This window comes from Suncus etruscus, chromosome 2 (assembly GCF_024139225.1).
Source record: "Suncus etruscus isolate mSunEtr1 chromosome 2, mSunEtr1.pri.cur, whole genome shotgun sequence".
Lineage (NCBI taxonomy): Eukaryota > Metazoa > Chordata > Mammalia > Eulipotyphla > Soricidae > Suncus > Suncus etruscus.
This window is the reverse complement of record NC_064849.1, coordinates 100,875,291-100,888,292: the sequence shown is the minus strand read 5'-3', so window position 1 is coordinate 100,888,292 and position 13,002 is coordinate 100,875,291. Positions and strand designations below refer to the sequence as shown.

At 40.2% G+C, this 13,002-nt stretch overlaps 1 pseudogene; it reads left to right on the top strand.

Annotated features, from left to right (window-relative positions):
- Positions 1-1,919: 1,919 nt before the first annotated feature.
- LOC126001824 (selenoprotein K-like) lies at positions 1,920-2,287 on the top strand (annotated as a pseudogene).
- Positions 2,288-13,002: the final 10,715 nt, after the last annotated feature.

The window sequence follows — 13,002 nt, the reverse complement described above, 5'->3', positions numbered from 1 at the left end:
TGTATGAAACCCTATCAGCAACAACACTGTAAATCACAATGCAAAAAATGTATATTTAAAAAATAGTATCTTTTGTCATAACAGACTGATGGAAGGCAATTGGGGGTTGTATTGTGGATGGAAGTTGACACTGGTAAAGGAATTGATGTTGAAACATTTTATGCTTGAAACTCAATCATAAATACCTTTGTAATTTTATGTGGTGACTTGTAAAATAAAAATCCACAGGTTATGAGATCACCCCACATGCTGTGTTTCTGTTTTTGTTTTTGTGGGGTTCTTTTGTGGGGGCCACACCCGGCGCTGCTCAGGGGTTACTCCTGGCTGTCTGCTCAGAAATAGCTCCTGGCAGGCACGGGGGACCATATGGGACACCGGGATTCGAACCAACCACCTTTGGTCCTGGATCGGCTGCTTGCAAGGCAAACACCGCTGTGCTATCTCTCCGGGCCCACATGCTGTGTTTCTAACCCCAGGCAGACAGATCTGAAGAAGCAGAGTAGTGGCAAAGAAATAATACACCAAGCAAGTCTGGAAAGTCAAGAAGTCAGTGGCCTCTCATGGCTTCTTCCTCACTGTGGTATCTCCACAAGCTAAGCCAAAACCCACTTTTCTTTATTATACCATTACCCATGCACCAGGAGAAAGAAGGTCAAGAGTGAGACAAAAGTATCTATTCAATGGGCTTTTACATATCAAAGAAAAGAGTTTTAAGAAAAGAGGAAGTTTAGGGAAATACCTTTGTTTGGTTGATAGCTGGGTGTCATCTTACTGTGACTATATAAAAAAAATTTTTTTTAGGCCGGAGAAGTGGCACTAGAGGTAAGGCTTGCCTTGCAAGCGCTAGCCTAGAACGGACCACAGTTCGATCCCCTGTATCCCATATGATCTCCCTAAGCCAGGGGCAATTTCTGAGTATATAGCCAAGAGTAACCCCTGAGCGTCAACACGGGTATGACCCAAAAATCAAAAAAAAAAAAAAAGTAGTTTAGATAAATAAATGTGTAGGTAAATGAGAAATTTATAAGTGGTGAAATGTAGTGGAATATATTATGTCAAAACATTTTTACAAATGTTCTTTTTATTTTCTTGTGAGTCAGAAGTACTTTGTGAAAATTAAAGCAAGTTGTAAAATAGCACTTACTTTACAATATATAATTGCTAATTTATGAAGTTAAAACTGATCACAGAGACCAGAGCTATAATACTCTAAAGCACTGCCTTGTACACTGTTTACTAGATTTGTTCCTCAACAACCCATATGATTTCTTGAGCCCACAAGGAATAATTCCTGCGTGTAGAATAAGCACTGCTGGGTGTGCCCTCAAACAAGTAAGCAAAACAAAATAAACAATAAAAATTATCAAAATACAAAAAAATTTTTTTAATTTAAAAAGAAGTGAGCTTTTAAGGGCGCCATGCTAATTTAGACCTGGATAAGTTGGGGTGAATATATATTTGGAGGAGCAAAGGGTAATTTGGAGCTAATTAAGGATTTGTGTTTGTTTTAGTTTCATGTCAACCAGCTATCCTCCAGTTTGCGCATGCAAAAATATTCAAATATTTGTTTAAAAAAATGTTAAAATACAATTGTGGTTTAGCATGTCTGAGAAAGAGTCTGAGAATATTCAGAATCCAAGGTGATGCAAGTGTTGCTGAGATCATGCAGACCATTAAAGATGTTCAAGAAAAGAAAGACACAGTGAAGACAATTAAGAATACTTACTTGGGGATATTTTCAACAAATCTGGATCTCAACACTTTCCTGGACTTTATCTGAGAATAGTCATACACAGAATTAACATTAAAAAATGAGGGGCAAATGGTCCCCCAAGCCAGGAGCGACTTCTGAGCGCATAGCCAGGAGTAACCCCTGAGCGTCACCGGGTGTGGCCCAAAAACCAAAAAAAAAAAAAAAAATGAGGGGCAAAACGGTCTACATCTCGAATGGACAAGTGTTGGACAGCCGGAGTCAGTCCCCATGGAGATTATCTTTGATAACAGATTCCTTTTGGGGAATAGCTGAGTTGGTGGTTTTGTTTTTCAAGACGCTGCTTCAACAAGATGTGAAAAAGGGAAAAAGCTACAGAAACTCATCTGATTCCAGATACGATGACAGAAGAGGACCACCAGGAAACCCTCCTAGAAGAATGGGCCGAATCAATCATCTTCGGGGGCCTAGTCCTCCTCCAATGGCTGGTGGATGAGGAAGGTAAATGTCTGCTCTAAGAAGCAGACAGCTGGACATGCACATTCATGGTAGAAGAAAACCATCAGGAGTGAAGGGCTGACCTAGCCAGACTAACATATGAATACCTCTCCATATGAATACCTCTGTGTTCTCGCAGATGAATGAGGTTATACTGGAAATTCCCTCCACAGGGATCTGGCATGACTGATATGCAGTTTGATAAATGCACATATTGGTCTCATTTTTGGGTATAGTTTCTGAAAGTGTTAATATAGTTTTAATAAGTGAATATTTTGAGGTTCTAAAGCTGACATCTCATCTTTATATAATTATAGTAAATCAAAAGGAAAATAAAAGGCCATATATCCAATACTGTTGCATCACCCATTTCAGATATTCATTTCAGAAATAGTTCTATTGTTAATTTCTTCTCATTTATAAATAAACCACATTTATAGTAATATGCATAAAAATAAATATTTGTCAATTTGTTGTTGATTTTTGTTTTTTTGTGTTTCTTCAGTTTATTTTATTTTTGGTTTTTTTTTGTTCTGATTTTCTTTTTTTTCCCTTTTTTCATTTTTTTATTATGAGAACAAAGATGTAAAGAAAGAGGACAAGGTAAAGTTACAGTGGGAAGACAATCACCCATAAACAGAATTCTCAGACGAAATCCCCTTACTGACACCTTAATTTTGAACTTTCAGCCAAAAAACATTAAGAAAAATAAAACAAAACACATACATAATTACTTTGTCCCTCAAGTCCTCAGATTGTAGTACATTATAACATTTCTTAGCAGTACACAAAGCAATCTAACACCACAAAATTTAAGTAACTCCTTTAACATTGAAGGCATTAAATTTTTTTTTGTTTTGTTTTTGTTTTTGGGCCACACCCGGCTGTGCTCAGGGGTTACTCCTGGCTGTCTGCTCAGAAATAGCTCCTGGCAGGCATGGGGGACCATATGGGACACCAGGATTTGAACCAACCACCTTAGGTCCTGGATCGGCTGCTTGCAAGGCAAACACTGCTGTGCTATTTCTCCGGGCCCACCCAGTTGTCTTTTTACTGAATTCCTTCTTTGGTGGGGAAATGCCACTACTCTGCTTCTTCAGATCTGTCTGCCTGGGGTTAGAAATACAGCATGTGGGGTGATCTCATAACCTGTGGAAATAAAATTGCAATACAGCTAAATCTAATACTGTTTTAACTGGTTCACTGAGCACAACCTTGAAATAAAACGTAGATCTAAGAGTAGCAGAAATCCAACAAAATGAAGGTCCCAACATAAATTCACTGTCACCAATGCCTTGACCCTGACGAGGCTATATGTTAAGATCTTTCAATTTGCTTCCTCTGTCATATGTATTAATTATTATTTACATCCCTCATTCCTTTTTTTTTTTTTGGTTTTGGTTTTTGGGCCACGCCCAGCGGTGCTCAGGGGTTACTCCTGGCTGTCTGCTCAGAAATAGCTCCTGGAAGGCACGGGCGGGGGGGGGGGGGGGGGGGGGGGGAACCACAGGTTATGAGATCACCCCACATGCTGTGTTTCTGTTTTTGTTTTTGTGGGGTTCTTTTGTGGGGGCCACACCCGGCGCTGCTCAGGGGTTACTCCTGGCTGTCTGCTCAGAAATAGCTCCTGGCAGGCACGGGGGACCATATGGGACACCGGGATTCGAACCAACCACCTTTGGTCCTGGATCGGCTGCTTGCAAGGCAAACGCCGCTGTGCTATCTCTCCGGGCCCCCTCATTCCTTTTTAACTCAAAGGTTTCATTACTTAAGAAAAGATCTACCAAGCTTCCCTCCAAATGCATTACCACATGCAAAATTGCAGGAGCTGGCAGGGGAAATGATAAAATGTTTATTTTGGATACTCCCGGGAAATTATTCACTTTTCTTTTAGAGAATAGAAGTTCATTCTACATCCTCTTCCTACTAGATAACTCAGGAATGGCATTTATAGTTGGGAAGTTGGGAAAGCATTTTTAGGGAATCTGGAAGACAGGTCTATTCTACCAAATTAGCGTAAAATTAGAATATCCTGCCTGTATAGATGATCAAAACACAGCCTTTGCCCTAAAGATGCATTCAATCTACTGAAAGACAAGGTAAACTGAAACAGGTAGCTGAAGGACAATTCAGCAGATAGGGCACTTTCTTAGTATGTGGCCACTTTGGTATGACTCTGGTTCAATCCCTGACATCACATATGTATAGATCTAGGAAGAGCTGAGCACCACCAAGTATCACCATAAAAAAATAATTGAAACAGGTACCAAAAAAATCATGCCCATTGTATTCTAGGTCTTAGATAACTGGAGTTAGACTTTTAATAAGAAAGCCTGGGGCCCCCTGGAGTAAGCTTGCCTTCTGCCATCTTCTTGCCAGCTGCTAAGATCTAGGTAGCTGATGCTTTGCCTGTTATGCAACAGACTAGCATATCTCATAAGCAAATTTGTTTCAACCTCACATCACAATACCTTTGTATTTCCCACATATCTTTTCCTTATAACTGCCTACTTCTCCCCAGATTTCAAATCATAGCCACAAAATCTTCCCAAATTTATTGTAGTCATGCATCACTTAATAACAGAAACAAGTTTTGGAAATGTATTGTTTTAGGTGATTTAACCACTCTGCACTCTACCTGCCTACATAACAATTGGGACCTTTTTCATTTATGTATGCTGTCACTGAGGGAAATGTTGGGTGGACTGTTTGCTTCTTTAGTCCCTTTGCTGAATCTTACTGAGTTCACTTCTTGGATGAGAGTGTAGATCATGAACTGGGTGGGGGGAAGGAGAGGAGGCCCAGACCTTATCTAATGATCCTCCCTCTCTTCTGTTCACTTCACGTAAGAGCAACATGGATTGTTTAGACCCATCTTAACCACATGCAATCTTGTTTATATGTTTTTATTCTCTTCTCATACTAGCTATTATTGAGGAACGGTGTCTCCCTTTTCCATTCAAATACATCTGTGCTCCCAGTGACCATTCTGAGTTTTGGGGCCCACACCTATCAGTTCACAGGAGTTATTCCTGCTTTTGACTCAAGAATGATCCCGCTATGCTCTGGGGACCATGTTTGGTACAGAGGATTCAATGGGGTCGGTAAAATGCAAGTCAAGTGTCTTAATCCCTACACTATTTCTCAGTCTCCTCACTAATGTCACTTTGAAACAATCTGTTAAGAGGCTGCTTATCACAAGGCCATCCTCATCTTGCCAGAATTGCCAGTGAATACTTTTAAGCAGAGGTCCTTAAACCTTTTAAACAGGGGCCAAGTTCACTGACCCTCAGACCATTGGAAAGCTGGATTATAATTTAAATAAAAACTATGAATAATAGAGTTTTCACCAGTATGGGGTATGGGTAGGCCCCATGCTGAAGGCCTTTTCCCAAGCTTAGAGGGTGATGTGGGGCTCGGACAGCCCCCAACCATCTTCCCTCTCCTTCCTCCCAGACTCCAGGGCCATCCCTGGGTGCCCTCCCAGGGGTCCAGCAAGGTGGGTGCTGGGGAGAAGTCTAAAAGCAACTTTTTTTCTCATCTCTCTATTTTCTAAACTGCTAGCTAGTGCTATCTAGTGCCCCCATGCATATAGTGTAAATAGTTTAATAAGATTTCCAAGGGATTAATGTATGTTTGCAATATGCAGAATGTCCATGTTGTATTCTGTTCTTCCCCCCTTGGCCCACAGCCCTACAAGTTCATTTCTAGTTCTTCACTCCCTCACCCCTCCCCACCATTACCTTACATTTAACTCTTTTTACCCTCAGTTCTTGGCTCCTCAAGAAGCAGATCATTATCCTGACACAAAGCCAGCTGCCAAACAGCACCCTAAGTGATAATATAGACTCTCAGCTTGAAAGATTCCAATGCACTGTTGTTATTGATCTACTCTCAGAGGCCTCCTTTCCTCCTCCTTCCTTCATTATGGACCTTTGCTTGCTAAGAAACTCGGTTTCTGAGAAGTCATGGCTCAAGGATTTTTTTCTGATATGGGACTATTGTGAGTCATTTATCAGACTGCACAGGGCCAAATCACAGACCAAAGTTGTGCACCGAACTTAACACCCCCCCAACTATTTTAAAAGATATAAAAGTGACATGTATATGTCCTCTGAATATCTTATATTTATTCCCTTAACAGTTATCCCTTACTGAATATTCTCTTATATAGTGACAATTTCCCCCACTGTTTTGTTTCGTTCTTTTCTTTGTGATCTGTTCAATAAGGAATTCAGGTAGAAGAGTCCCTCGGTTTAGAGTTTATGTTAGAACCAAGTTACAGGAATTGTTGAACTTGTTCCCTCAGCTCCCATATGCACCAATAATACCTTGTAGCATTGTTCCTCTTTTGCATAGGCACATTAAAATGGGAAAATGCTATACATACAAACAAGTTCTTATCTAACAGAGATACGAATACACAAATCTTGTAATGCAGTGGGGCCTTACACCTGAACATTGTCATATGACCTGGCTCAGGCCTCAGAAGAATGGACATTATCTATTCACCCCTGAGCCAGGAATACCATCTACAAGACAACCATGGTTGTCTATAACATCACCTGGAAGCAATCCTCTACCAGGGAAGACCCTACTGCTGCCCTGGCATTGACTTACTCCAAAGAAGATTTCCCAGAAGACTTAACAACAACAACAACAACAACCTGCTTTCAGGGCAGGGCTCTCTGCATTGCACTCTAATTGTGAGGTGAAACTAGAAGACACTTCACATCATCCTGACTTCAATGTAGAATGTGCACAAAATCCAGGATCTCTAACTACAGAAACCTGGCACCAACAACAGCGATTGTTCAAAAAATTTTTTACTGGGACCACAGAGAATGACTCAGGGATTGAACAACCTAGTATGCCTGGAGACCAGAGTTGGTCTTATCTCAGGAAACATCAGGGGTAAGATCTCCTTGTACTTAGACCAAGGCTTTTCTTTTCCATCTCCCCCATATTTTGCTGGGCCTATGAAAACAACAATTGCCACTCCAACACCATTTTTACTGTATTTCTTTAACTCTTTTCCTTAAAAAAAAAAAAAGAAATAAAAGAGGAGCTTACTAAACCTTCTGCTAGGGCTTTAATAAGTTCATCAGTGATTCAATAATTTTCAAAAATATACTTGATACTGAGCTTTGTCTTCTTTCCTTTCTCTTCCATCTCTTTAGTTTTTCTTTCTATTTTTTTAAATAAAATGTTTATTTAATATAACCAGATTATATTAAGAATTATATATTTAATATATATAATATATAATAATATAATATAAATAGTATAAACATTTAATATTTATTTAATAATATATTTACTATATATTAAATATTTAATATAATCATCATTAAATCATACTACATTGCTATGATGAATTATGTCAACTATGTGATGTATTTTCTTTAAATAAATTTTTTTTAAAAGTAAAAAAACCCAACAACTATGAACAATAGTGTCCCATAGACCATAGCTTGAGGATCCCTGCACGAGACTGAAAGGAGGAGTTGAGAGACAAATAGAAGGAAGAGAGTTGAAGAGTGCGGTGAACATCGCACACATGCGCAATGCGGGCCTGTGCTAAGCAGGGCAGGCAAAAACACCTGGACTGGTGGAAATATGTCCGCAACGGGCCAAATGTGGCCCAGGAGCCGTAGTTTGAGGACCCCTGCTTTTGAGGATTGTAAGCATGTATCAGAATTCCACTCTTTTTTTTAAAAAAATTTTTGTTTGTTTTTATTTTTGAGTCACACCCAGCAGCATTCAGGGGCTACTCCTGGCTCTGTGCTCAGAAATTGCTCCTGGCAGACACGGGGGACCATATAGAATGCCAGGACTCAAACCACTGTCCATCCTGAATCTGCTTGCATGCTAGGCAAATGCCCTACCGCTGTGCTAGCTCTCCGGCCCCACCACTCCTTTTTTAAATGACTGATATTCTTTTGGCTATATCACAATTTATTGATTCATGTATAGGCTGGTGGACATTTGGGTTATTTTCACTTTGTAGCTATTACAAATAATGCTGCTATAAATTTTGTGACAAGTTTCTGTGTGAATGTATGCCTTGATTACTCCTAGGGATGTATTGTGTGGATGTAATGGGTCAGGTGGTAATTCTAGGTTTGCTATTTGGCAACCCCAAGATAATGCTCCAGTACTATTTAAAATTATGATAACTCAATAAAAACAGAGCAACATTGTTGAAAGCAAAAATTTCAAAAGCGATGTTGCCAATAATATAAAAATGGTTATCGGTTCTGAAAAAGGATACAGTGCCGCATGGTAACCCTTCATTAGCAATAGTGCAAACCACAGTGTCAAAGTAGAAAAGAGAGAGAAATAAAATGCCTACCCCTGAGGCAGGTAGGGAAGGGTGGATGGGAGGGAAATTCAGGACATTGTGGTGGGAAATGTGCATTGTATTGCAAACCAAAGTAATTATAAGGAAAAAAGGGAAGAGAAAGAAAGAGAGAGGGAAAAAAATTGTATGTCCCAAAGCCAAGCAGGGGAGAAGGCCTAGGGAAGGTGGGAAGGAAACTGGAGACTTTGACGGTGGGACATGTGCACTGGTGAAGGGTGATGTACATTGTGTGACTGAAACTCAATCATGAACAACTTTACCTGTGGGGAAAAATAAGCACCTATATTAAAAACATCCTTATAACTACGGTGTTTAAATAAAATAATTTTTAAAAATAACAAACTCTAACCATTTATTTAATGTATCAAATTCAAGAATATGCAGAAATATGATAAATTATTGAAAAGTAGGCATGATTTGGATCCTAGGTATTCTGAAATGCCCTCCTACCAGGAGTAAGAAAAAGAAAAAAATGGTTAAATATAGAAAATACTATTTTTCATAGTAACTCCATCATTTTATTTCTCATTGTCATCATCATCTTACCCCTAGATAAAGTGAGTATGCAATAGAATAGGAACTATATTTCAAAACAACTGCATAGGATTGAGGAATTCCACTATGCCCACTCCTAACCACTTAACCCTTGGTCCCTTGCACTCAGGCATTCAAACAACCTAATCTAATAAAATCCAGTTTTCTAATCCAGGGACCACTGTCGATCTCTCCCTGATCCCAAGCATACAGTAATGGAATAACGTCTTCTCTTCCTATTTAAACGTAGATGATTCTTAAAGGAATATAAATATGTGTCTGCATTTTTTGCTACCCTGAATATTTGATGCATTAGTTAGAAACATCAGATTCAACCTTTGGGGAATATATAACTCAACAACTTTCTGAAGGCAAGAAATCTTGTCTTTCTCAGAAATAAAAGGACTCAGAATAGGATTTGGTACTAAGAGGGGTAAAGAAAAGCTCTCATGGCTATGTGTTCGGGCAGTGTCCTACAAAGGAAAAGGAGTCAAGGTCTAGGGACCTCATGCCCCTGGGTCCTGATAACAGGACTGACTCAGAGTCTCTCTCCCTCCCCCGTTAGACATTCGATTCCTCTGACTCAACTCTGTTCTCAGAGTCTGCCCTCTGTAAAGGAGGCAGTGAGCTTGCAATGCCAATACGAGATTCCAGACCTTGCCACGGTGATTTCTCGCTGGAAATGAACTAATCCAGTTTCTGCTTTCATCTCAGTCTTGGGAGCCTGGGAGGATGGGACTGCCCCTGGACTTGCCCTTGATCTGTGAACAAAAATGCAAGAACAGAGCCTGAAGGCTGAGGCACAGTCCTAGGATCTGGTAAACTACCCCCAGGGCCAAGTCTCAGGCAAGACTTATGCTTGAGAAGTCTGGAGTACAGACAGCCCTCCCCAGGAATGACCTGGCTTTAAAAAAAATGTGTCTCTACTCTGATCACATGTCACCTCTTTCTGCAACCCCTCCTCCTTGCTAAGTCTGGCATGAAATTTTAATTTAAATGTTGATAAAAAAAATCACTCTAAATTTACATTTTCTGATTTAACCTTTGTGGACAAAGTTTTTTTAGACTTCAACTTCTAGACTGGATGGGGATCATGATATGAAAATGACTGTTTTCAGCTCAGTTAAGAAAGTTTCTAATGCACCTTTTCTGAATACGTGCTATGAAGTTACAGATTAGAAAAACAAAAATATGGAAGAAAAGAAAAAAAGAAAGAAAAACAAAATATGGGCCGGAGAGATAGCATGGAGGTAAAGCTCTTGCCTTGCATGCAGAAGGATGATTGTTCGAATCCCAGCATCCCATATGGTCCCCTGAGCATGCCAGGAGCGATTTCTGAGCATAGAGCCAAGAGTAACTCCTGAGCACTGCCAGGTGTGACCCAAAAACAAAAGTGAAATTCCCAATTACTTTAAATATGAGCCCATTTCAGACTGACAATTAGATTACTTTTTTTGTTGTTTTGTTTCTATCTTTCCCCCTTCTTGTCCTCTGCACACACATTTTAAACTCTCCTCTTTCTACTGTAGAGGAAGGAATGCCATTTGTGCAAAGAAATGTGTTGGTGCTCTGAGCTATGTGTGGAATTTCTCGGGTAGTGCCTGTCCTCCCTATTCCCAGCAGGGAAAGCAACACACACGTGCATTCACATGTGTGCAGACACATGCACACACCAATCTGTGCGTATATATACTATGGGCATGCCACCGATATACAATCCGCATCAGCTAAAAGTTTGTTCTTTTAATCACACCTACCTGCCTCATTTTGCCCGTCTGCCAACTCCTTATGCACATCTGATGGACACCCCCCCCCTTTCCAGACTTTCATCTTCTCCACTTTGTTGCTCTAGGCCACATTGACTTTCAGAACAAATTGTGTAACTGGTGATTATAAATGCCTAGAGAGTCCCAAACAGAACCATCTGTCCTCACAATCAAGAGGCTGCTGGAAACTAAATAGCCCAGGTACCTCCGGGGTGCTCCACAAGACACAAGAGAGAGAGAGAGAGAGAGAGAGAGAGAGAGAGAGAGAGAGAGAGAGAGAGAGAGAGAGAGAGAGAGAGAGAGAGAGAGAATTAGATTAAAAATGAGTAATAATCCATCATACTTGCTGATGAACATTGTGTACCACCTGGAGTGCTGAAAATAAGAGCAAGTTGGTAAAAAACAGAGGAGGAAAGTGCTTAAAAGACATTTTCTTCCAGGTGATTATTTCTTTAGAGTGAAAATATGGACTTGAAGGGGAAGGACTATTTATTGGTTAATAATATAGTGAGGGAGTTTACAAAGAAATGGCATTTTAGACTACTTTTTGCAGTTCTCAGATATTGACAGAATTTAAGAAGAAAATAGAGAATGTTCTAGTATCTAGGCGGAAGTGCAAAGGTTCTTTTAAAAAGAAGAGCTTTGGTACTGGAACAAAAGCACAGCAGGTAAGATGCTTGTCTTGCCTTGGAGACCTGGGTTAGATCCCCCACAAGGTTAATTTCTGAATGCAAAACCAGGGGTAAATCCTGGGCATTGCCAGGTGTGGCCCAAACCTCCCTCCCCTCCAAAAAAAAGATTTCTTGGATTTCTGTTTAGGAGACCCTTAAGGCTTTGCCCACTCCATACTATGGTAGAGACTTCCTTCCCTTTCCCCTTTGTTTCTCTTGTCTTAAATTTTTCTGAGTTGAGAAATAAAGAGAGTTCCTAACAGGCTGAGTTTCTAATAAAAAGCTAATCTGGATGCAATGCTGGTAGTGAGTGGGTTATCGTATGACCTCAAGTTTGAGATATAGACAGGAAATAATTATGCAGGACTTCTAGGAGAGATCAGAAATTTTGTTTTTACCCTAAAAGAATGGGAGAAGCAACTGGAAGATAGTAAGCTAGAGGATTGATTGTATAGAAATGTTACTGCTGTAGCACAAGTCTAAGAGAGGAGTCAAGAGCTAATGCAGTAGACTAAGGCAAGGGAAGCCAGTGACTAGGGCAGAGAAAAGGCCATGGATGGAGAATCATGGGAGGGGCAGAGGGATTCTTAAGAGATGGAATGTCCAGCATGTCATCATAGACTGGGTGTAGGAAGGGAGAGAGAGGCAGGTAAATTATACACCATTTTATAACCCCTGGGGGTTGCTGATGCCATGAGCTCCAACTTCCAGATGAATTAAGTCTTAGAGGCTGAGGGACTTGTTGAGACAAGGAGCTCAGAAACTAAATTATCAGAATACATGGTTCTTACATAATCATCATTTCAGGTATGTAAAGACTTTGTCACAAGTTATTTCATGGAAAACTCAGTGACGGTTTGATTTCATGTGTACTGAATTCCAGCTAGACCATGGCAAAAGCAGCATGATGAGAGGGGACAAGAGTGAGCGAGTGACATCATGAACCAAATAGAGTCGCTATTCAAACGCACAGTGGCTCCTTACACAATCGCCTAATTATAGTTCCTGAAGAAGCACTGTACAATAATACACAGCACAGAAGCCAACAGAAAATTGTTAGCGGGCCAGATGGTCCTTTTAGTCTCAGCTGATATTTGGGCAATAATGTGTGCTTAATAAGGTATCTGTGGTGGGCTTTTTGACTGGGAAGATCATACTATTTTTATGGTTAAAGGAAATGGTGGTCCAGCTTGTAAACTAAATACAGTTCTTCCAAATTCTAGAATAAGAACAGTGAAAATATGCCTGACCCCAGAGTCTTCCTCCTCACACCCAAAGGAAGGGAACAAAGAGGTCACAGGTCTCCTGTAAATATTTGTGCTGTCAACATGAAACTCGTGTCACATACCACTGCTTTTCTAATTGCATCAATCTGGTATCATTTGGACAAGACAAATGTCCAAAATATTCTGGGTTAAGCACTATAGTGAAGTAACTTCCCCAATGTCCACTAGGCAA